The 23,947-nt window shown below is 37.4% G+C and overlaps 1 protein-coding gene across 3 annotated transcripts in view; it reads left to right on the top strand.

The window, feature by feature from the left end:
• fynb (FYN proto-oncogene, Src family tyrosine kinase b) overlaps positions 1–23,947 on the top strand; it is a 125,377-nt gene that overhangs the window by 15,875 nt on the left and 85,555 nt on the right. For all 3 annotated transcript variants that reach the window (XM_089118386.1, XM_089118385.1, XM_089118384.1), the window contains exon 2: positions 13,695–13,761. The gene's annotated coding sequence lies outside the window, so the exon portion shown is untranslated. The remainder of the gene's footprint in view (positions 1–13,694; positions 13,762–23,947) is intronic.

Here is a 23,947-nt window from a genome sequence, read left to right as displayed (position 1 = left end):
ATCATCCAATCCATAGAGACACTTAACAATTGGCCACTTTGTTGCCTTAGGCCAGGAACGTAACTTTACACAAGTATGCAAATGAAAATGTTAAATGTTTGGCCAGGGCATATTAAGCGCGCTATCCCATTAACCGTATTTAACGTCTTCTTACATCGTCAGATGTTGTTTTTCCATAAACATCATTTAATTAACTTCAACTAAATTTATTTGCAAGATTCCTCAACTGCGTAGTGTGTATTTCAGGACTTTATGTCATGGTTTGTCTGCACACAAGTTGTGTAATAATTCATGACATCATTTTCAGAAGAAATTCAGCAACTGTGTACAAATAGCATTCGACCACATGTTCCTTTTCTGAGAAATTTCCTGTGAAATTTACACCAGTCTATTTCAGTAGCATTGCATGAAATTAAATGAAAATGGTCAAATTATCTTCTTTGTCAAAATGCTTTTTATAAACCGTTAGTTTGGAGGAAAAAAATACAGTTGTAACAAACTACTGTGCGTATAATATTTAACTGCATGTGACAACCCAAGTTTTTACCCTTAATGAGTTTGACTTTGTAATGTGGTCAGAATTAATATTTAAAAGATCAAGTTGAGGTTTTGGGGGGTTTTGTAAAAGTTGAAGCTCTTTCTGTGCTGCATGGTTTAGTTAAACAATCATCCACACAGTTGATGGCCAAATATGATCGCAGTTTAGGGTGTTCCTTGAGTCTGGAATAAATTAGATGGTCTGGGGGTGAAACATATATCAAATGTCTTGTTGGGAAGCTTAGCCTACTAAATTCAAAATATTAAAAAGGAGACAGATTTGCCGCTCTGTCTTTAGTGACATGGTGTGTCATGATAACAGACTTTGTGTGTTTGTGGCTGATTGTGATTGCTGTCTGGGGAGCAGACTTTCTGAAGGAATTCAATTAGCTGGAACAGTTTGCTTCCTCACAGTCCCCAGGGCAAAGCTGAATCACACAAACAGAGACGTGTTTTTTGGCTTATCAAACACCCTGTGTGTTTGGGCACAAAACATTGACTAAATACTGTAGTTGGTATTAATTGGATATGGGTGGATACAAAGTGTGTTCACACTTGTGGTCCGGTGCAAAAAAGAAAATGTTGTATTTAGTTCTGGTTTGCTCGGACTTCACACTGTCATTTTTATTCTAGGCCTAAGATAAAAAAACAACTGCTTTTATGATGTATAGAACATGTTTGTTTTTGTTTTTTTAATGATGTATAGAACATCTTAGCATGCTCAGATGCACATCATTTGTTTAGTACAACTAGACGTGGTGGAAAGCCAAGACACATCTAAATGTGTACACACAAATGCCTTCATAATGTTGTAATTTTTTAACTTTTTTAACTGTAAGAAATATATATTAAGTGTTAATTAATGGTTTAAACTAAAAGTATACTAATTATAACGTAACACATTATTTAAAAAATGTGGCTATATTAGTCTGAATGTACTCTCCAAGACTTATGCACAGTTATTTTTATCCCTTCTGTTGGTGTGGTTATCAATGTCAAAACCAATTTAAATATGATTACGTATTGAACAGAAAAACAAAACAAAAAACTTTGACATTCAAAATGTGAATGGATTATATACAGAAAGCAAGAGTAAGCTCTCCCTCTCTATAATCACTGCAGCTGTCAATCACTTCAGTTCAGCATGAGCTGACTGACTGAGTTATGCACTCTTCAAAAACTCCTGATACCATCAATGAAGCTCACTACACTGTGCAATGAATGATGTATTTACATTGTTTGTTTTTAGGAAGGTAGTTGTGAGTGAGCAGATGCAAGGATATTGTGCTGAAAAAACCTGTTATGAATGAGAATGAACCTTATTGGTTCTTGCTGAAGCTCAAAGTTGCTGCATAACAGAAGAATGAACCTTAAATTTGATAATGCTGATAGTTACGTTTTCATTTTTAGAAGCTTGAATTGAGTACTGATATACTAATATATACTGTATATATGAAGAGTTCAGATGCAAAAGCCTCTAAATGCCATTTAAAATTTTCTTCTTTAATGATGATTTTTATCAAACTTGTATATTTAAGTTCAGTAATTTCACTTAAATAACAATTAATAGGTAATTATCATTGCCATTTAAGTGAAATTACTGAACTTAAATATACAAGTTTGATAAAAATCATCATTAAAGAAGAAAATTTTAAATGGCATTTAGAGGCTTTTGCATCTGAACTCTTCATATATATATATATATATATATATATATATATATATATATTTAATTGAAGGGTTTTTTTAAAGAATTTACTATGTTTTTATATTGAATTTTTTGTATTTACTTACCGTGCTCAAGTGCATACATAAAACTTGCAGCAAAACTAGCAAGGATTTAATTATATTATTAATATTGTATATTTATAAATAACGTTTGAATTATATTAGACTCTGTCTGTGTCGGTTGCAAAGTTGATGATGCTGCCTCGCCGTCTCCACATAGTGTCACACCTCTATCAAACAGAGAAGGAAACGTAAGCAGAGACTATTACTTTTCGTTTTGAATGGTTAATTTAAAAGTAGACATTTCAAGCTTTCTATAGATCTATTTCTCATGTCTGCGAGACCTATACTTAGGGCTGTCGCGGTTATGGAATTTCCCTTGCGGTAATGTTAAGTGGCTCAATAGCGCGATATGCGGTATTACCGCCATTTATTTATTTATTTAATTTATGTATTTGTTGCTATATAAATAAAGTTTACGATGTGGACAAAAACGAGGACATTTTCAGTAACCAATGTAACCGAAACTAAACAGCGTCTACAGTATGCGCATTGAAAGACTTTCACTCAGCGTGCATATTGTTATGACAACGGACTTTGAGCGAGTCATTGAACCGTTCATTCAACGAACACGTTTAAAAAAAGCTGATTCATTAAAACAAGATATGTAAAGAAACAATATGTTAGGCTAATTATTTTTAACATTGAGATTCAACTTTTCAAGGCTCAGCTGAGCAGCAATGCGTCGCATGGGCAACGCTAAAGCTGATGCTTCACTTATTAGAGACCAATATAGCATTGATTCAATGTGTGACTCACTGATGTTATTTCACCGCGGCTTCCTTGTGCTGTGTGATGCTGACCAGCGGTGCCTCTGACGCGCATTTATGGGAAAATACCCGTGAAGAGATCGTTAAAATGATGATGCGACAAATATTTCGCTTCCCTTTGACACGACAAGCTTTTCACGACTTCAAAGACAGACGCAGTAATCGCACGCGCTCTGCAGATCTCTCTCATTCACTGTCTGTGTGAAGCCTGTAGGCTACACATCACCATGATAAACAGTCTTGTTATCATTATGAACTTGTTTAACATCCAATACACATGCATTAAGTTCAAAACAAGAAGGGTATAGCCTTATAAAAAAAAAAAAACGTGAATATCGCGGTTGCTGCGGTTACGTGCAATCCTCTGCGGTTGACTTGTCAGAAGCGCGGTACTACAATATTGCGGTTACCGCGACAGCCCTACCTATACTCTTGAGTTTTGGTTTATGTTTGTGAAGCACTCCAGTTCACGGAGACAGACGGCAGAAAGCGCTTCCTGTTTGTTTTCTTTATTTTACAAAAGCAGAACAGTTTTATGTTATTGTGAGTTCACACAAATAAAAGTAGACCGTTTCAAATGATGTATTACTCTTATCTATATGACCAAAAATGTATTTTTGTTTTTTTAAGTTGTTAAGTAAATATTTAAGTTAGGGCTGTGCAAAAGTTAATTGCGATTAATTGCATCCAAAATAAAAGTCTGTGTTTACATAGTATATTTGTGTGTGCTGCCTGTATATAATTATTTTGTATATATAAATACACACACATGCATGTATATATTTAAGAAAATGTGTTATTCCTATATAAAATATTTATATTTATATAATATAGATTATGTATTTATATATATATATATATATATATATATACAGAATTTAAGCGCAAATAATTTTTAAATATATACATGCATGCATAGGTATTTATATATACAAAATAATTATATACAGCACACTCAAATATATTATGTAAAACAGACTTTTATTTTGGATGCGATTAATCGTAATTAAAGGATTAGTTCACTTTTGAAAAAACTTTTGCTGATAATTTACTCACCCCCATGTCATCCAAGATGTCCATGTCTTTCTTTCCTCAGTCGAAAAGAAATTTAGGTTTTTGATGAAAACATTCCAGGATTTTTCTCCATATAATGGACTTCAATGGGAACCGGATGGTTCAGGTCCGAAAGATAGTGTTAATAACAGTTTCAGATGCAGCTTCAAATGTCTTTAAACGATATCAGACGATGAATAAGGGTCTTATCATGCGAAACGATCGGTTATTTCAAAGCTTATTCCAAAAATTTAACTTTTCTAAGGACAAATGCTAGCCTTTCTCCATTCTGTGAGGCGCGTTTGCAACGTCACGTAATACGTAATTACGTTCAAAAGGTCACGGGCGACGTAGCCAGAAGTACAGAGTCAGAGTGTTTACAAGTTGAACGCATAGGTTGAACGTGAAAACTAACTCAAATCAAACTAAACTAAAACTAACTCGTTTACAAAAAAGGAATTAAAAGGTAAAACAACGATGTCGGACGATTTTGATTCTGTACTTTCGGCTACGTCGCCCGTGACCTTTTGAACGTAATTACGTATTACGTGACGTTGCAAACGCGCCTCACAATATATTACAAGGCTAGCATTTGTCCTTATAAAAGTTACATTTTTTGAATAAGTTTTGAAATAACTGATCGTTTCGCATGATAAGACCCTTATTCATCGTCTGGTGTCGTTTAAATACATTTGACGCTGCATCTGAAACTGTTATTAACACTATCTTTTGGACCTTGAACCATCTGGTTCCCATTGAAGTCCATTATATGGAGAAAAATCCTGGAATGTTTTAATCAAAAACCTTAATTTCTTTTCGACTGAGGAAAGAAAGACATGGACATCTTGGATGACATGGGGGTGAGTAAATTATCAGCAAAAGTTTTTTCAAAAGTGAACTAATCCTTTAACTTTTGCACAGCCCTAATTTAAGTATATTGAGTAAGTATTTTAAGTTATTTCCACTGTTATCAGGAGAAAATGCGAGTGATCTCGCCGGCACCTCAATATTTTGCAGTAAGAGCACTCATATTTCAGCTTCCACACTTCGCACAAACACTTCGATATCTGCCTAATAATATAACACACATTTATCTAGGCTAACAAGTTTTTTTTTGCGAGTAAACTAACGTCTACTATTAGAGGGCATCCCTATAGGCATAACTATTGATACAGACTGAAAACACACGTTGGAGGTTGTCTGGTCCATCTGTTTCTGCACTGGTCAGGTTGTTCTAGTTCGATAGTTTAGGAAGATGTTTTGGCCACTTGTCAACTGGTCAAGCTTAGAGATCCTGTCAAGTTCTGTGGGCAGAACCCAAACGCAGAATAGCCAGGAAGTTTTCAATGAGGTCTTTATTAACAAGCACACTAGTGTTGCATTATTAAATGCACTGACACATAGCACAGGGTTTCAGGCCGAAGTGTTTTTGCTCTCTTTTTTATTTAAATATATATATATATATATATATATATATATATATATATATATATATATATTTTATTGGAGGACGAAGCATGTTACATTTGACAAGCAGTGAAATAGTTCTCCAGTTTCATTTTTTATCTTAAGTAACCAAAACCTTATAACCAAAAAAATAATAATACCCCTCCCCCTCCCAACATAGTCATCCCACCCATCCCCCCCAAAAAAAAAAAAGTTAACAACATTTTCTCTTCATTTGTTACACAGTTCTTCAAAACAGTTTACGAATCTACACACTAAAAACAAGCACACAACTAAAAAATAAAATAAAATAAAATAATAAAAAAAACACACAACTGCATGTCCACATTTTGACCCCTATTGGTTAACAGGGCTTTAGACTCACAGTATCACAATTGTCAGTCAGGCTACTCCATTCCCATCACCATCAAGAAGAGAGGACAAAAAAAAAAAAAAAGGAGAGAAGAAAAGGTACATTATAAAATAAAAAGTTGTCTCAAGCTTCAGGCAATACTTTAAGATTCTCAAAATATTTGACAAAGGGTTGCCATTTTAAGTAAAATTTCTGGACTGTGTTTTTGCTCTCTTGTTAGTGCTGTATCAATCAATAGTGCATGCACGAACAAAAGATGGATGCATATTTTTGCTGGCTGGTTAATAAAGACCTGTAATAATTTCCCTTTCTCAAATGGACTGTACACATACACTTTTCTGCATTATATCAGTGGCTAACACATCACATGGAATACATAAACCGGTTTGAGAGTTCCTTGATCTGTTTTCTCTTTATCTATAGACCCCTTTTGCGCTGACGTCACAGTTACGTCACGGCGCTAGCTGGAGGCAAAACAAAGTGAAAACTGGAGGCGGTCAATGCAAAACAGCACAGATTCGGCTACATAATAAGGAGCTTAAATAATTGTTACTATTATTAAATGTCATCTCGTTGTGTTGTTTGGTGCAAGAATTGATGAAAAATGAATATGCTGTATCTGGAACTTTTATTTCTAGAAAATATTCACATCATTAAAATCGCACTGTAATGTCACTCTTTACATTGTCGTGGTCTCGGCGCTGGCTCGGCAGAACTGCGGATCGTACACACAAGTCTTGTACAGGACCATATAAGCATCTAAAGATTTATATGCCTCAGTTTCTCTTTACGATCGGTTTCTCTGTAAGGTAGGTGTAGAAGTCAGACCACTCAACCGAGGTAACGTAACGTACGTTAATCCTGTCAGATCATCCATGCATTGAGTGAGCGTGTAGGCGGCTACAGGTCGGCCAATCTGGTTCTGTCCGTTAAAAATAACTTTTGGAAATAACAATCGCGGTCCTGGACACTGAGTGACCTTACACATTAAGATAAAATCGGATTTTCTCCAGTCATTGTTAAAAAACAAGCTAACAATCCTTGCTAACTAGCGTTAGTGAAGCGGTCAGATGGATCTTTCTGCCTCCACCTAAGCTCCGCCCACAAAAAAAAAACGTCACCATGTTTACCAACTGTAAAAGGGTCTATAGTTTATGCCAAAAAAACCAAGATATCAGTTTGAAATAGTAAGTTCTTACATTGATCAACACTGCACAAGCATGTTAACTACACTAACTAATAGAAATGATTAATCAAAACAAAGGTCAATTTATAAATGAGTATTTTCATTGACCAGTCCCTACTTTTATCAGAGTGGATTCAGACTTTCAGTTCAAGAATTTCATTGCAGGAATTAATGAAATGCTCTATTCCCGTTGAGCTCCGCTCCGTCAAGTATTTATATTGTACAGACCCAAACAAAAGACATCTGTATCTTTCTGGTCTCTGCATAATTCATGTTGTGAATTGTCTTGCTGTGATCATTCATACACGTGCGTATGTGTTGTTTGCAGGCAACAGTGCAGCTTTGTGCCTTCAGCACTGAATATCGCGACCATGCCACTATCAGTCAGTAAATAACATTCATTTGAATGTGAGATTCGTTTCTCTCTCTCTCTCTCTCCTCTGAGCTGCCCTCTCTCTGACATATAAAGAGTCTGTGTGTGTGTGTGAGTGAATGCTTGCATCAAACTGAATGCCCGACACCCTCAGGACTGCATCTTTACGATAACCCCACATGATAGAAGGACAAATCGAGGATAGAAAAAGAGAGAAGTGCATGCTGGGAGTTCACTAGACCTAGATCGAGGACGACTGACACATATAGTACTGGTGTAATTGTGATTTCAAAAGTTTTTTTTTTTTTTTTTTTTAAATGTTATCACCATCTATGTAACTGGCTGTCCTGTTCAGACAGATTGATTTAAGGTTGCTGGGTTTTAAAGGGTTTCTAATATTTATTTACCATGCCCTTAAAACAATATGTAATTCAGGTCAGGTTTGGAGTCATGTATTTGAGTCTAGTTTCCGTTTTTCCAGTACCAGTTTATTTTTATTTGCATTTATCTGTAGTTGTCATATTAGTCCGATGCACATACTCACAAACCGTCCTCGTGGAGCAGGCATAGAATGAAAGGTTTTCCCTTCTGTGAGCCGCATAGACCGACTGTTTCCTTTAGTTTATTTCCGAGCTGTTCTAAAAATACAACTGAACCCTCAATTAAAGATTTCCCTCTGCTTGCTCCACACATACCATGTCTGGCGGAAGATCTATGAACCATAAGGTTGTTTCAGTATCTTTTTCAGTATCTTGACTAAAAAATTTTTATAACTGTTATATAACTGTTTTATAACTGTTTTATAACACAAATATGATGGTGTGCTGCCTTAATATTCGTTATTAAGGCAGCACACCATCATATTTGTGTTGACCTTTTTAAAGAATGTGTTATGTGAACACTAGCGACTTGCTGTCAGGTTATAATGTCATTGCTGGCCTGGGTCTGAATTCAGACAGGTTCTTGGCTATATCCATAACTTTTTTTCTCTCTTTCTTGGTTATTAATGGAGTAGGTCACCCCAAAATGAAAAAGGAAAAAAAAAAAAAAAATTTTTTGTCATTTAAAAAAAAAAAATTTTCATGTAGCTCCCGGCCCAAACTAACCAATCTGAGCCCACTGTCTGTTTCTGAGGGAGTGGTTTCATAGAATCATAAAAAAAAAAAAAAGTAAAACCACAAATACATGTTATTTTGCACCCCATAAACACAATCATGCAAAGAAAAAAAAAAAACAGTAAACCACCCTTTTAACTGCAAAGTTTAATATGAAATGTCAATATAATAATTATATGAATTATTCATAATTATAATTAATAATTTACAGCTAAAGATGGACAATTTAGTCTCTAAATTGTGTCCAACAAGAAACTGCTGTAGTTTGGGGCGAGAGATTCGAAGGAGTGGCTTTATTGCATCAGATATGCAACTTTGCTCACAGCTGATTGGTCCAGTTTTGTTTTAAGTTGTCTAACGCAGAATAAAACCTGCTCTGGTTTAGCAAGTTAGCCGTGTAGCTTAAGTTAATTGTAATGAGCACCACTAAAAATCAGTCCACCTTCTTGAGCCTGAAAAAAAATACAGTTTGCTCAAACTATTCTCAGGAACTGAAACCGGCTTCATGCAACAGATTATATATCTAACATGCCATTCATATTATTGTGCCTAAGAAAACACACACACACACACACACTTACAAGAAATTATGAAAAATCGAAATCCACAATAACAATTAAGCACTAGGAGTCCACCTCAGTGGGTTCATAACCTTCTCAAAAAAGTATTGTTTATACATATATATATTTCATTTGTCATCATGCACGCATCATTTCATCAACATATTGGCCACATTTTGAGATCTCTTTAGCAGGATATTTATTTTTAGAGCTAAACCGACATGGACGATTACCTTGAACATAAAGGAGCTATCAGCATCAGACATCTTTTCTACCTGTGTGTTTCACAGAAGATAATAATATTTGGAACAACATGACATAATAATTGTAATATTGGCCAAATTTCATTAATGGGTGTATTAACCCTTAAATGAAATCTTGACAGCCCAGTATTACAGAACAAATCAGGCATCATTGCTTTCCATTATAGTTATCTGTGGCTTTTCATTTAACAAAGATCCATTTGTCACAGTCTCTTAAATCTTGTTGAATACCATGATGGGGTTTTCGCCTGTATTCAAACCTAATTAAGAAAATGGGTTTGTCGTAAAAAAGGCTGCCCTTGGGGGTTAATTTTATTTCAGTCCACTGTGCGTGTGCGTTTTGAGATTTAGCCTGCCGTGTTATGGCTCTCTTAAGTCTTGGGTGAAGTACATGAGTTTGAGTCTCAGGATCTCACATCACACTCACAGATCATATATTTTCAAGCATATTGCAAAAGCAGCAAGTGTTTACTCAGAGTAACAAGCCTTAATCTGATTGGCAGGCAAAGTGCACGTTTTTATCAGTATGCTGGGAAACCCGACTGATACAATGAGGGCTTCTGGGGGATGTTTGTGGAATCTCTAGATATGAAGATGTGATTTCAATAGGAATGATCTTGATCTTTCACAGTAAACCTGGCACCTAGGCTCTATAAAATGGTGAAATGTTCTTCACGACACCACGTCTGGATATTCTCCTCATTTGTTAACACTATAGCGCAAACTTATGTAAATGATGTAAGTTTTGTCTTCTGCAGCTTTAAATGCTCAAGCACTTTAAACCAGGATGGATTCTGATTGGCTCTGATCAACTGGAAAAATGGTTCTGAAAGTGATTCCAACGATATTGTTTCTCTGTGTCATTATTATTATAAGCAGCGTTTCCACCGCAGGAACTAGGAACTTTGGGGTGGTACTCGGTGTATTTACACCACAGGAACCAGGTTCTAAATGAAGTTCCGGGTAAAAATTTCCCCCCCAGAAAGTCCCTGCTGGCGAGGTGGCGAGGTTTTTCAGAGTTCAGGAACTTTCGGGGTGGGACTTTTGTGCTGAACATGCTGATTGGTTCTCACCACGCTATTCTTTCTGCCCGATGGCGCGCGTTCGTCCCATCCATCTCACGGTCAATGTCCGCTGATAACAAACGTCTACTTTTATATCTAGCATTACAAGCTTTCTGAATACGCTTTGGCTGCTCGTCTCTTTTCTGCCATTTTGTTAATTACCTCGTTAGTAAACCAATTGCACACAAAAGCAGCAAAGCTTGAATCTCCTCCATACAAAACTCAAAACAAACGCGCAGGCTAGGAAGAGCAGTCGCACGCAGTTCAACGTCACTACATCTTGTGTAAACGCAGTAAGCAAGCAAGCAAGGGGGAAAAAAAAAGTTCCTGTGAAAAAAGTTCCTGGGACAAATAGTTCCTGGTAATTGCGGTGGAAACGCGGCTATAGTTGTAGTGAGGAGTCTGCTATTCTTTTATATTCAGAGCGATTTAGAACTTTATCGCTATAGTTATTGTCCTTGATGTGAACGGGCCTTAAAGGTCCCGTTCTTCGTGATACCATGTTTCAAACTTTATTTAGTGTGTAATGTTGTTGTTATTGTATAAATAATATCTGTAAAATTATAAAGCTTAAAGTTCATTGCCAAGCAAGATATTGCCTCAACTCCCTCAACTTGCGCACTTCTTATAACTTACTGTGTTTACTCAGCTCTTACAGTGATTTTCTGAAGTAAAACTGACGCTTCATCTTTTGTGTGATGTACAATAAAGTTTATTAAACTCATCAGTATATGTTTGATCATCATTCGGACCTGGTTCGAAACAGCAGACTTGTAGGCTATTAATAAATAATGGATACATGTAAGCAGATGACAAATACGTTATAATAACCGTAATTAAACTACTAAACTATACCTGTTCCATCTCTATACAGCACTCTAGCTCTGTAGGCATTATTGTCTGACTCGAAATGAACACCATTACTGAGAGTTTCTGATATTATCATCACTCCGTGAGATGAGATTGTCCTGAGAGACGTTTGACGCGAATTCGCGTCTGCCGCCCGAGTTGAAAAATCTGAACTTTGGCGTGAATTCGCGCCGCGTTAACCAATCAGGAGCCTAGCTGCTTGCTCACGTGGTGAAGTGTCTGGATGCTTCAATAAATTATTTTGTTAATATGACTAGTGGGATTATGCACAACAAAGCTAATGTTTTATCACTTAAATCATTATTTCTATATACGAGACATGTTCATTTTGTATTGAATGTTATTCATTCCATAGCTAGATTATATAAAATAGTATTATGTTGTAAAGACAATCAACATATGTGCATAAATTCGTGTCTGGACGTGAGAGAGAGAAAAAAAATCACAGGACAGGTTAATAACTTTTGAAGGCTGGCTCTATTTATTATCAAAACAAAAATAAATGACAGCTAGATTAGGTGGATGAGGGCGAGGGTGATCCTCGCTCCGATGCGGGACGACATGTCATCAAACTGGGCGCGTGACAGGCGGAAGTACCGCTGACTGCGGCCGTCATCCAGCGCAGCTCTTGGAGCGAGCAAATGGTGAAACTCGCCAAACGGTTCGGCTCTGAAGGGTCCGGTGGACACAAATATACGGCGACGAAGATCCCCACGCCGCTGTTCTGCTCTCCAGAGTAAATACAGAGCGGTAACTCTCTTGATGAATGCTCGGTCGACATAAAAACAATGGCCGCCAACGGATTTCGATTCTGACGCGCGTCACGCGCGTAAATTTTGCTTCAAACTTTTGTTTTTACGCGCGCCAGTTTCGCTCTTGACACGCGAAATAACACAAAGTGGTCAAGCGTCAAACTAGACGCGTCAGGCGCGAATTTGACGCGCGATTCGCGTCCGGTGTGAACGTAGCATGAGCGCGACCTCATGAAGCTCCGCCCCCCTGTGCCGGCAGCAGCAGCTTATTTGCATTTAAAGGGCACACACTAAAACAACGTGTTTTTCTGAGCCCTAAAAATTGCAATTTATACATGCTGTAAAAAATGATCTGTTGGGTATTTTGAGCTAAAACTTCACATACAGATTCTGGGGATATCAGAGACTTATTTTACATCTTGTGAAAGGGGGCATAATACGGGGGCCCCCGTAGTCAAGAATTTTTTTTCTTTGAAAAAAGAAATACTTCATGCCTTAACAGCTTGAATGTAAGTTTACACTCTTGCTTCTTTTAGTATATGGGTTCTATGAATATGCAAATGAGCCCTGTCTCCTCTCACTCACTCCAGCTCAGAGATCCACTCGCTGACGATCACACGTTGTTCTGATTGGTTACTACTAAGGTAGTGTGTGACGTCAGAAACACCAGCGATTTCAAAGCGTGTTTTTGAGACTGTCTTTGGTTCACTGCAGTTTTAAGGAAAATACTCAGCAATGGTGTTGACATGAATTTACACGTGGTTTGTCTTAAAATATATTATATACACACACTGACAAACAATATTAAAAGCTGGATTTTCTCCACTGGGAGACTTTAAATGACATTCTGTGAAATTATGGCTGACTATTATATATGGAATAAGGAAAGGGTAAGCTTAATTTACAAATGTTTAAAATTTGTACAAAAATCTTTTTTTTTTTTTTTTTAAAAAAGAGAAAAAAGTTCAATAAAAAAAACCCGAACAAGTAGGTCAAGGTGGGTTCAATAGGCTCAGAAATCAGAACCCAGAACTAATTGATTTCTGCTTTAGTGTTCAAATTGGGAAAAGTTTTGTACAATATCCAGATTCTTAGCATTTTTGCTGAGCCTTGCTGCTTTAGCTTCTGTGATGTTTGGGACGTTGTGACTGTCAGGAGCATGATAAGGACTGTTCCGTGTGCACCATTGGATTGACAATAAGTTTGTGTGAAAATTTTTAATATTGTGCTGACCTATAGTCAGAAGTCTAGATATGTATGACTAGGGCTGCATTTGTTTGCGACGCTGCATTTGTTCTGGGTGGGTGAGGACCATCACTATGCTATAATCTGTCCCTAAAAATAGCAGCTAATACTATTGAGTGTGGGGATATGGAAAGGTTGATTGTGATTAAACTGTCCCAAAGTGATTGACATATTTCTTTTGTTATTTTTTGGCAGTTCTTCTTCACAGAAGGTCCATAATCCAGATCAGAGCGCACCATAAATCCGTTTATCACATTATAAATGTAATATTAATCAGCCTTTTTCTCCTTCTGTTTCAGTCAGGATTCTCTTTTGAACGCAAAGCGATGTGGAGGAAATAAGGATCGTGCTGTGCTCTAAATACAGGTGAGTGTAACACACTGTGAAAAGCTGTAGGCTGGCAAACATCAATCTACTCCCACTGAGGATTTACACTCATCCTCACAACCCAACATTCACATCTAGATGCAGACGAACGCTAATCAGTTTGATCAAATATTTGACCAATGGTGGGTCTCCAAAGAATAGGACCCAACGAAACAATATACTGTGTGTGTATAAAAGGAAATACACCAGTCATTTACTTAATGTGTTGCTTACTCAGCTTTTTACTTGACAACCATTTATATCCATGTGAGAAATGTATAGGGTCCTACACTTAGCTAAAACCAACACACTCTCAAGGCTATTCGTAACATTTCAAGTTTTGGCGAATCGATGGCTAAAATCGTAGTCTTATCTCTACGTTTCCGTACAATTTGCAGTTTAGGCATCGGTTGGGCTGGACCTTCATGCTTGCTTTATTTTACTTCTACAAATTGTGTTTAAATTGTAAAATAGTTATGTTTTCTTATGAGATCAGGTTGGCGTAACAGACCTGTTAAAATATTTTTTGTTATAAAATAACTAGTCATAAATGAATAATTCAACACATTCTCATGCCAAGGCGTCATATATGACGCTTTTGCCAAAGCGTAGACATCCAACGCACATGGCACCCTTTAGCGTCAATATGACACACTTCGGTTATGGGTAGGTTTAGGTGTGGGGTAGTGTTAGTGTTAGACCACTAGGAGGCGCCTTCTGCCCCATATATATCTGCGTCTCATATTGACGCTAAATGGTGTGGTTGGTAGGGCTGTCAATATTCCTCTATAATACTATTCGAATTCCATTCCATATTTTATGTAATATTCGAATAATATTCAAATATTAAATGCACAAATTCATTCTATTATTAATATTTACGACATTACACATTCTTATTGATCGCCAATGCCACTATAGCCTGTGGTTGTTGTTACATGTTCTGCCCACTAGAGGGAAATCTAACATTACTACAATAAACATTTAGATCGCTTTCTTATTAAAAATAAAAAAGCGGAACAAACGCGTGTCCATCGATATTAACTACCAGCTATACAGCGTGTTAACCTCGAAAATACAGCTGTAATCTAATAATAACTTAGCTCACCTTAATAGATAGGCACATGATCAAGACTTTTGCGTCAACATACACGCCACTTTCAAGTCAAGTGGCATGTTATCTATACACATTTTGAGCCATTTCGTGAGATCAGTCTGCAAAGGGAGAGAGAGCGCGCGGGACTGGCTTTCGCGGACTCGCAAGGTCTCGTTCTCTCCCTCTCTACCATGCACGCCACGCGCCGCAGTATGTTCTTTCTCGCTCTAGATTCCGGTAGATTTTAACTAATTTGCGGGCATCAGGGAGACGCTCTGTATGGGAAACCCTGATGATAGCCTAATGCTACGTTCACACCGGACGCGAATAGCGCGTCAGGCGCAAATGATTTCAATGTTAAGTCAATGCAAAGACGCTTTATGTGCGTGAAAAATTCCTGCGGCACGAATGAGGCGTGGAGCGCGGTGCGGAAGACTCGAATACGCCTCATTCGCGCGTCAAAATGCGAATGATTCAGTTAGTGCCATTTGTGCATTCACGCGTTTGACGCGAATTCGCGTCTGCCGCCAAGTTGAAAAATCTGAACTTTGGCGTGAATTCGCGCCGTGTTAACCAATCAGGAGCCTAGCTGCTTGCTCACGTGGTGAAGTGTCTGGATGCTTCAATAAATTATTTTGTTAATATGACTAAATGCATGGTGGGATTATGCACAACAAAGCAAATGTTTTATCACTTAAAACATTATTTCTATATACGAGACCCAGATAGCAAACTGACATTGAATCAACGTGGAAATATGACATTGAAACAACGTTGATCTGACATTGTTTTGCTCATCGAATTAACGTTGAACCAACGTCAGACGCGTCATTCTTTCAAAACTAACGGAAAATCAACTTGAAATCAACGCGTTGTTTCAACGTTATGAAAGCAAACCAATTTTCGATTTTCATTTAGCTTTGAAGAATGCCGCGTCTGACGTTGGTTCAACGTTAATTCGATGAGCAAAATCAACGTTGTTTCAATGTCATGAGAGACGTCGTTTCCACGTTGATTCAATGTCAGTTTGCTGTCTGGGGACATGTTAATTTTGTATTGAGTGTTATTCATTCCATAGCAAGATTATATAAAATAGTATTATGTTGTAAAGACAATCAACATATGTGCATAAATTCGTGTCTGGACGTGAGAGAGAAAAAAAAATCACAGGACAGGTTAATAACTTTTGGAGGCTGGCTCTATTTATCATCAAAACAAAAATAAATGACAGCTAGATTAGATGGATGAGGGCGAGGGTGATCCTCGCTCCGATGCGGGACAACATGTCATCAAACTGGGCGCGTGACAGGCTGACAGCGGCCGTCATCCTCCTGGAGCGAGCAAATGGTGAAACTCGCCAAACGGTTCGGCTCCGAAGGGTCCGGTGGACACAAATATACGGCGACGAAGATCCCCACGCCGCTGTTCTGCTCTCCAGAGTAAATACAGAGCGGTAACTCTCTTGATGAATGCTCGGTCGACATAAAAACAATGGCCGCCAACGGATTTCGATTCTGACGCGCGTCACGCGCGTAAATTTCGCTTCAAACTTTTGTTTTTTACGCGCGCCAGTTTCGCTCTTGACACGCGAATTACACAAAGTGGTCAAGCGTCAAACTAGACGCGTCAGGCACGAATTTGACGCGCGATTCGCGTCCGGTGTGAACGTAGCATAACAGCTTGGATAACTTGCACAATTGTGTTACGATTCAAAAACTGTATTGTTCATTAGACAAAACAAAAGCATTTCATTTTCAAATGCGTGTAAGCCGCGAGAAAGATTGCACAGATATATGTATTTTTAAATATATATAAAAGCAATATTCGAATAGTAACTTCAGCATTCGAATAGTATTGTTTTTTTAAATATTCGAATTATATTCGAATTTCGGAACTCAAAAAAAGCTTTGTATATAACGCCTTGGGATGAGAACGGGCTGAATTATTAGTACTTTTGATGATATCAGTAAATGCTAAACATGTATAATTGTAGTCCAAAAATGTATCACACACTTATGTATTCAGTATTTGGGCTAATATGGTTATGTGTCATGCTCTGCTCTTTACACAGTTCACCATGTTTCAATCTGTTCCATATAATTACACAAATTTGCCCCAAATCAGAAAAGAAAATGTGCAAAGATTTGAAATATATATTTTTAGGGCAGTAAAGGTCTATTGTATGTCTTCATTTAGTAAACGTGTGATATAATGTATAAATTGGACAGAGTTCAGTGTAAGGTGTGTCTTCTCTGTGGAAAGAAAACTGACTTGGAAATGTGTGTATGTGAAGTTATATGAATTGTGGTGTTGTGTGTGTGAGGTAATGTGGGCTAGCTAAAACATACTGAAGTGATTAGACTCTGTGGAATGTGTGTGTGTGTGTGTGTTTGGGTTTTGACCTTTCAGCGAGTCACGTGTGTCATACGTTATAATAGTGTAGCTGCTTACCACTGTCCTATGCCCCTTGGGTCTCTCTCTTTTCTTCTAGTGTTTCTTTTTTTTTCTTATCTAAGAAGAGAAACGCAGTGGTCAGCGTTTTAAGCCCAGGGCCTGCTGGGTAGTGTCAGTCGGTTGCTGTACATCAAAGATGTTTGGAGTGAGTAACTCAGCAGGCCTGAAACACTCCTACTGCATAATAAAGAGAACCCAGGACCCACTTGCATTAAACCAGACCTCTGTGGCTCATGTAAGCACAGTCTGAATGAGTAGGATACGCTCTAGAGACACTGTAGATGAAGGGTGGAACGGCATCATGTAGGAATGAGAACAGTAAGGAACTGTTCTGGTTCTGTGCTGGTTTAGTGTCATTTCTATGCTAGAAATGTCAATGAAAATGACACTGATGGAATGAAATGGAGGAGGTCGTGACTCATAAGGCAAATGATTAAACTTAATTCACCATTTTAATAATGCAACATCCAAGGTGGGATGCTGCAAGAGACAACGCAATAGCTAAAGACATGTCTGAATGTCTCTGTAAAATAGTCAACTTCTCTAAAAGGAGTTTTAACTAAAAAATGCCATGATGTTAAACACACTTATTAAAGTTGACATGTAATGGAAGTTGCCTATTATGACGTGTATGTGAGGGAGGAGATTTTGTCCTTGGGGAATTAATGGATTGATGGATTGTTGTGTTTTGCTATTACTGTGATCTCATGTGAGAGAGAGGTTCCCCTGCCTTCGCCAATATTACAAAAGCACTTTATTTTTTATTTTTTAAATGCTTACCGCAATTTTGCATAAAAAAATAAGAATTGTCAGTTTTGATTTCATGGTGACTTTTAAGTATAGAAGCTTTCACCACAGAATAAAGCATTTTAAAAGATAATTTCGACTTTATAACTCACAGTTGCGAGTTATAAAGTCATAATTTGGAGAAATAAACTCGCAATTGTGAGTTATAAAGTACTAGTTATAAAAAACGTTTTCCCTCAGAATTGTGATTTTTTTTTTTATCACACAATTCTGACTTTATAACTTGTAATTCAATTCTGACTCGCAATTGTGACTTTATATCATGCAACTGAAATAAAAAGTCGCAATTACCTCTTTTTTTTAATTTTTTTATTCTGTGGCGGAAACAAGCTTCCATATTAAAGCACCCTAAAATATCAAAACTTAAAATCAGTTACTAATATACAAACGTCAGCAAATAAAAAACATTCTTTGTTAAAGCAGAGGAAAAAGTGTCATTATTTTTAAAGGTTTGTTCATGTCGTAGAACAATATGTAGATTTAAAGGGCACCTATTATGGAAAATTCACTTTTGCATGGTGTTTGAACATAAATGTGTGTTGGCAGTGTGTGAGCAAAACCACCCTAGAATGATAAAAATCCACCCAGTGGTTTTTTTTTTCAATCTCAATAAATCATATGCACTGCCTCAGAACGAGCTGTTCTGAGATTCAGCTCTTTGTGACGTACCGTAGAATTGAGCAAGGGGTTTGATTGACAGTGTGGTTGTGGCATAGACCCCGCCCTCGGTGATCTGTGTACACACCATCCTTCATTGTTTCAACGACAGCCGGTAATGTCTCTTAGAAACATAAATGTTCTGTCGTGGACTCGTGGGTTAATCCTGTTGTTGTGGCTTAAAAGTTAATCCTCAAGTGTGGATCGTCGTCTACTGTTTGCGATCCACCGTCACCTCCAGTAACTTTTTAGTAACGTTTTAAATGCATCATTATATTCAAATTGCAAACACGAGGAGAGCATGAAAGACCCACAACTGGCAGATGAACGTGCTCTCCGAAACGGTAGGAAATCAAATTAGATAGAATGGAGGATTTTAACTGTGACAAGATGATTGACAGGGCAGTTTACGGTGACAGGATGCACGCAGCACGCGACAGAGCTGTCCGTTAAAGATGACGTGATAGTATGTCCCAAAGCTTGCCTACTCTTTTGCTACACACTCAAAAGTATGTACTTTTTCCTCACAAAAAGAGTACATACTTTTAGGGCGTAGTAAAAGTAAGCGAATTGGGACGCAGCAAACGCATCTCTCACTCAGTACCGACTGCCATAGGTATCAAGTTACGCCCTCATCCAAAGGCAGGGTGGGGGTATGCAGCTCATTTGCATTTAAGGTGGTATACACACAAAACAGCTCATTTTTAATCAGGGCCCAAAATGACATTTTCAAATGGTTATAATAAATTAACCGTGGGGTATTTTGAGCTGAAACTTCACAAATACATTCTGGGGACACCCGAGACCAATATTACATCTTGTAAAAAGGTGCATAATAGGTGCCCTTTAAAGTTCACATTGTTTCAATACACTCTAAAAAATGCTGGGTTGTTTTAACCCAACTTTGGGTCAAATATGGACTAACCCAGCCGTTGGGTTAAATTTTTACATTACATTTTTAACCCAATATTTCAGGTTTGTCCATATTTGACCCAAAATTGGGTTAAAACAACCCAGCATTTTTTAGAGTGTAAATGGTCTTATAATATATAAAATATGCAAGTACTGTACTATATCACTGACTCTTGGCACATAATATTCATATTTAGGTGAATCTTAAACTTTTAGATTGGACTATTAGAATGAACATAGTTTGGAACTAAAACGGCAAGGTGAGTGATGTCGAATTGTGCAAATGACAAAACAACAACAACAACAAAATAATAGTGGATGGCTCATTCCAGTTAACGCGATATTAAATTATCAGTAACAATTTACAATAAGGTTTCATTTGTTAACATTACCTGCATTAGTTATTATTAACGATGAGTACAACTTCTACAGCCTTTATTAATCGTATCTAATGTTAATTTTAACATATGAAGAGTTCAGATGCAAAAGCCTCTAAATGCCATTTGAAATTTTCTTCTTTAATGATGATTTTTATCAAACTTGTATATTTAAGTTCGGTAATTTCACTTAAATGACAATGAAAATTACCTATTAATTGTTATTTAAGTGAAATTACTGAACTTAAATATACAAGTTTGATAAAAATCATCATTAAAGAAGAACATTTCAAATGGCATTTAGAGGCTTTTGCATCTGAACTCTTCATATACTAATAGATTTTTAAGAGCATTTGTTAATACACCGTGAACTACTAACATGAACACTTTTAAGTAACAGTACCAAAGGTTAATAATAAATGCTGTATAAGTATATTGCTCAATGTTAGCTCATGCTAGTTAATGAATGGATTAACTGACGTTAACAAATGAGACCTCATTGTAAAGTGCAGCCAAATGATCACATTTTTAAGACCGTACCAAAAACGATGCTGGTTTTATCTGTTAGCTGAAGTACTTGAGACTGTTGGTAACATTTTTCTTTGATTCCAGCTAGCCGTGTGTTTGACACCAAATAAACGCTCATCAGCCAACTCATACCTTCCACACGACCTACATGAACGCCCACCTCTAAATATCACAGACGTTCCTTTAACCCACACAGTTTCGCAGTGTGTTTGCATAATTAAGAGCCAGGCCTTTAAATGGAGTGCAGTCTGTCACGGTCTGCGCTGTGGCATCTCTAAAGAGGTTTATGGGCCGGCATTAATACCGTTTAATGGACAGATGAGGATTGGATAGGCCCAGCTGTTCCTGTTCAATTGTTCCCAGTCCGAGCTGTGACACACATTGTGTAGCGGGACTCGGAGGGCACATGGTTCTTGTTGGTGTCGTTTCACACACCACAGTTCGTTCAGATAGAAAATGCAGCTTTGCAAAGATCCTTTATCTGGTTGTTGACACTTGCACACTAAGACCACAGCTGAGGATTCCTCTAAATCGAAATCAACTCGCGTACACACCAGAACAATCACGATGCAGGGATGAGATATAACGCTCAAGTTTTTATTTCAGTGTTCTGAGAAAAGAGTAATTAGGGGATTTTTCAAAACAACAACAACAAAATACACCAAAATGTCACCTTAAGTTGTTTTGTCACATTACTTTTAAGCACAAAACTCTTTCTCATTGAAATGTGTTTACTGTAAATATTACACAAATGATCACATTACCGTACTGTACATACTGCTGACAGTTCACAACAATCACAATACACAAACTGGCTGAAACCGGCTTCATGTTCTTTATGCAAAATATACATTTTCCTTTAGGCCTGTGAAACAAATCACATCTAAAATAAAAGTTGTGTGTGTGTGTGTACTGTGTATAACCATTTTGTATAAATACACACACATGTGTGTATATATTTAATCAACATTAGCATTTATATTGTGTCTGTCATTCAACATTGTACTGTCAATCTTCACAATGAAGATGTATTTTGAGCAGTTCCAATTTGCTTTCATGATTGTCTAATTGTCATAACTGCTGTAATTTCGACTGAAAGGTGTTATTTTAGTAAAAAAATGAAAAAAAAAATATGAAGCACGTCATTTTTAACTGTGTGTTTAACCACAGCGCCAGTCGTGCAACATTTTATTTGACCTCCTGGCTGCATTTCTCAGATCAGTGGTTGGTGGTAAACATTAGGGCCAGAGACGTGGGTGGGGGCTAATCTAGAATAGAAACTCGGAAGCTATTTCTGTTCTTAATTTTGAAATAACCAGCTAAGAATGTGCCTTTCTGCCATTCAAATATTCTGTATGCTTGTGGGTAGGCATGGAGGATTGTGGGTAGAGCCAAGCTTAATGTGACGCAGTCATGTGTAGCTGTGAACAGTTTCAGCGCTCATCACCTTGTCCCTAGCCCCAGATTAAAATGCATCTTTGAGCTGTTTTAACTAAAGCAACTTACTCTGAGATATCTGAAAAAATATGTCAGTGCCATTGTTTTGTCTCCAGATACACACCAGTCATGTTTTTTTTTAAATAAAAGCCACCTAAATGTCCTAATTGAAGTAAGGCCTAATCCTGGCTTAATCTAAACCCAATGTGTAAAACCAGACCCATAACTTTGACGTAGTATTGCAGTTTCCCACTGTTACATTCCTGCATTTAAAAAGAAAACATTTTATCACTGTGAAATCGCTCGCAATTTCACACACACATTTGAGAAGCAAAATATTCTAGCTTTGAGTCAGCGATACCAAGATAGTGTTTCATACATACATTTCTGTGCAAGCACAATTGCAGAGGCATCAAAACAAAAGCCCCGAGGTTTGTTAGCTTGCAACTTTGATGCACTGACCACATATGCACATGCACACACACACACACACACACACCGAAGGGTCTTGTTTCCTGAGAAGTTCTGCTTCGACTGATGTTTGTGAGTGAAGTTTGTGGTGAAGTCACGTCTACAGTACTGTTCAATAGTTTGGGGTCTAACATTGTTTCATTCTGTTGTAAAGAGCCTCAAAGCAGTAATACTGTGAAATATTATTACAATTAAAAAAAAAAAAACTTAATATTAGTTATTATTATTATTATTATTACTTATATTTAATAAATAATTCATGTGATCAAAGCTGAATATTGAAAACAGTTCTGCTGCTTCATATTTTTGTGGAAACCATGTTACAGTATTTCCCATGATTTTTTGATGAACAAAGTTCCAAATAACATAATTTAAAGGGGTGATGAACTGAGAAATCAAATTTTCCTTTTGATTTCAGAACTGAAAACGTCCTTGTTAAGGCCATTGCACACTGAGCACGAAATATTCGTATGCGTATTTTCGTGTTCGTCAGCTTAAAAATTCGTCACGCACGCACACCGAGTCCGTTGCGTATTTCTTAAACCTTTGCGGGAAAAAATGCAAAAATACCAAATGGATTCGTCAAGCAGTGAGGATGATTTTTGCCCTCTCTCTTATTGAAAAGGGAAGAAAGAGAAAATATTACGTCCATCCAATCCTGAAATGGCGCCGAGAGGAAGGAGAGTTCCTTATCAAGGAGTTGCGAATTTATCCTGAGCGATTCAAAATTTACCTCAGAATGTCAGTGGGACAGTTCGATGCTTTGCTAGCGATTCTGGAGCCACATATTAAAAACAAGACCACCAATTTCCGTGAACCAATCGATTCTGAACGGAGACTGGCAGTGTGTCTGAAATGGACCAGGTATGGACACACACACAAACACACACCCGCGCGCGGCCCGTTGGAACAGCTAGGCTGTTATTGTGTATATTGTGCCCAAATAATACATTAGTTATCGAATAGGCTGCTCAATCACACCTTATTCGATCCTAAATTTCAATCTGATTGAAAGGGGAGGTTTATTAATTTCATAATCCAATATAGAGAAGAGAACATAAACACTTGATCGAATTGAAAACCGAAACTGAAAGCACGGCGCATATGTGCAATGATTTAAGGACGAGCTCCCCCCGGCCCTGAATTGTCAAAAGACCTCTCAAAATGCTGGCTCTGGATGCGAAAAAAACACAAAATCGAACCCGATCCGATTAATTTTATGACGGACGAAAGTTTCGGAGGCGGTGTGCAAGCGTGACTGACATAACGTGAGGTCGAATTTTTTTTTTTACGTGCGAAAATTTCGGATGCGAATTTCGGACTCGGTGTGCAATGGCCTAGTCCAATAAAAGCTTTTATTGACACCAGGTTCAGGAAACGACTCGTTTTTCAAAGTGGGGAACTATGGCGTCAAAGAGGATAAAACACCACCCCCACAGAAGATGAT

Source organism: Pimephales promelas, chromosome 13, assembly GCF_988280905.1.
Source record: "Pimephales promelas chromosome 13, fPimPro1.hap1.1, whole genome shotgun sequence".
Lineage (NCBI taxonomy): Eukaryota > Metazoa > Chordata > Actinopteri > Cypriniformes > Leuciscidae > Pimephales > Pimephales promelas.
The sequence above is the reverse complement of the archived record's forward strand: the minus strand, read 5'-3'. Positions and strand labels throughout refer to the sequence as shown.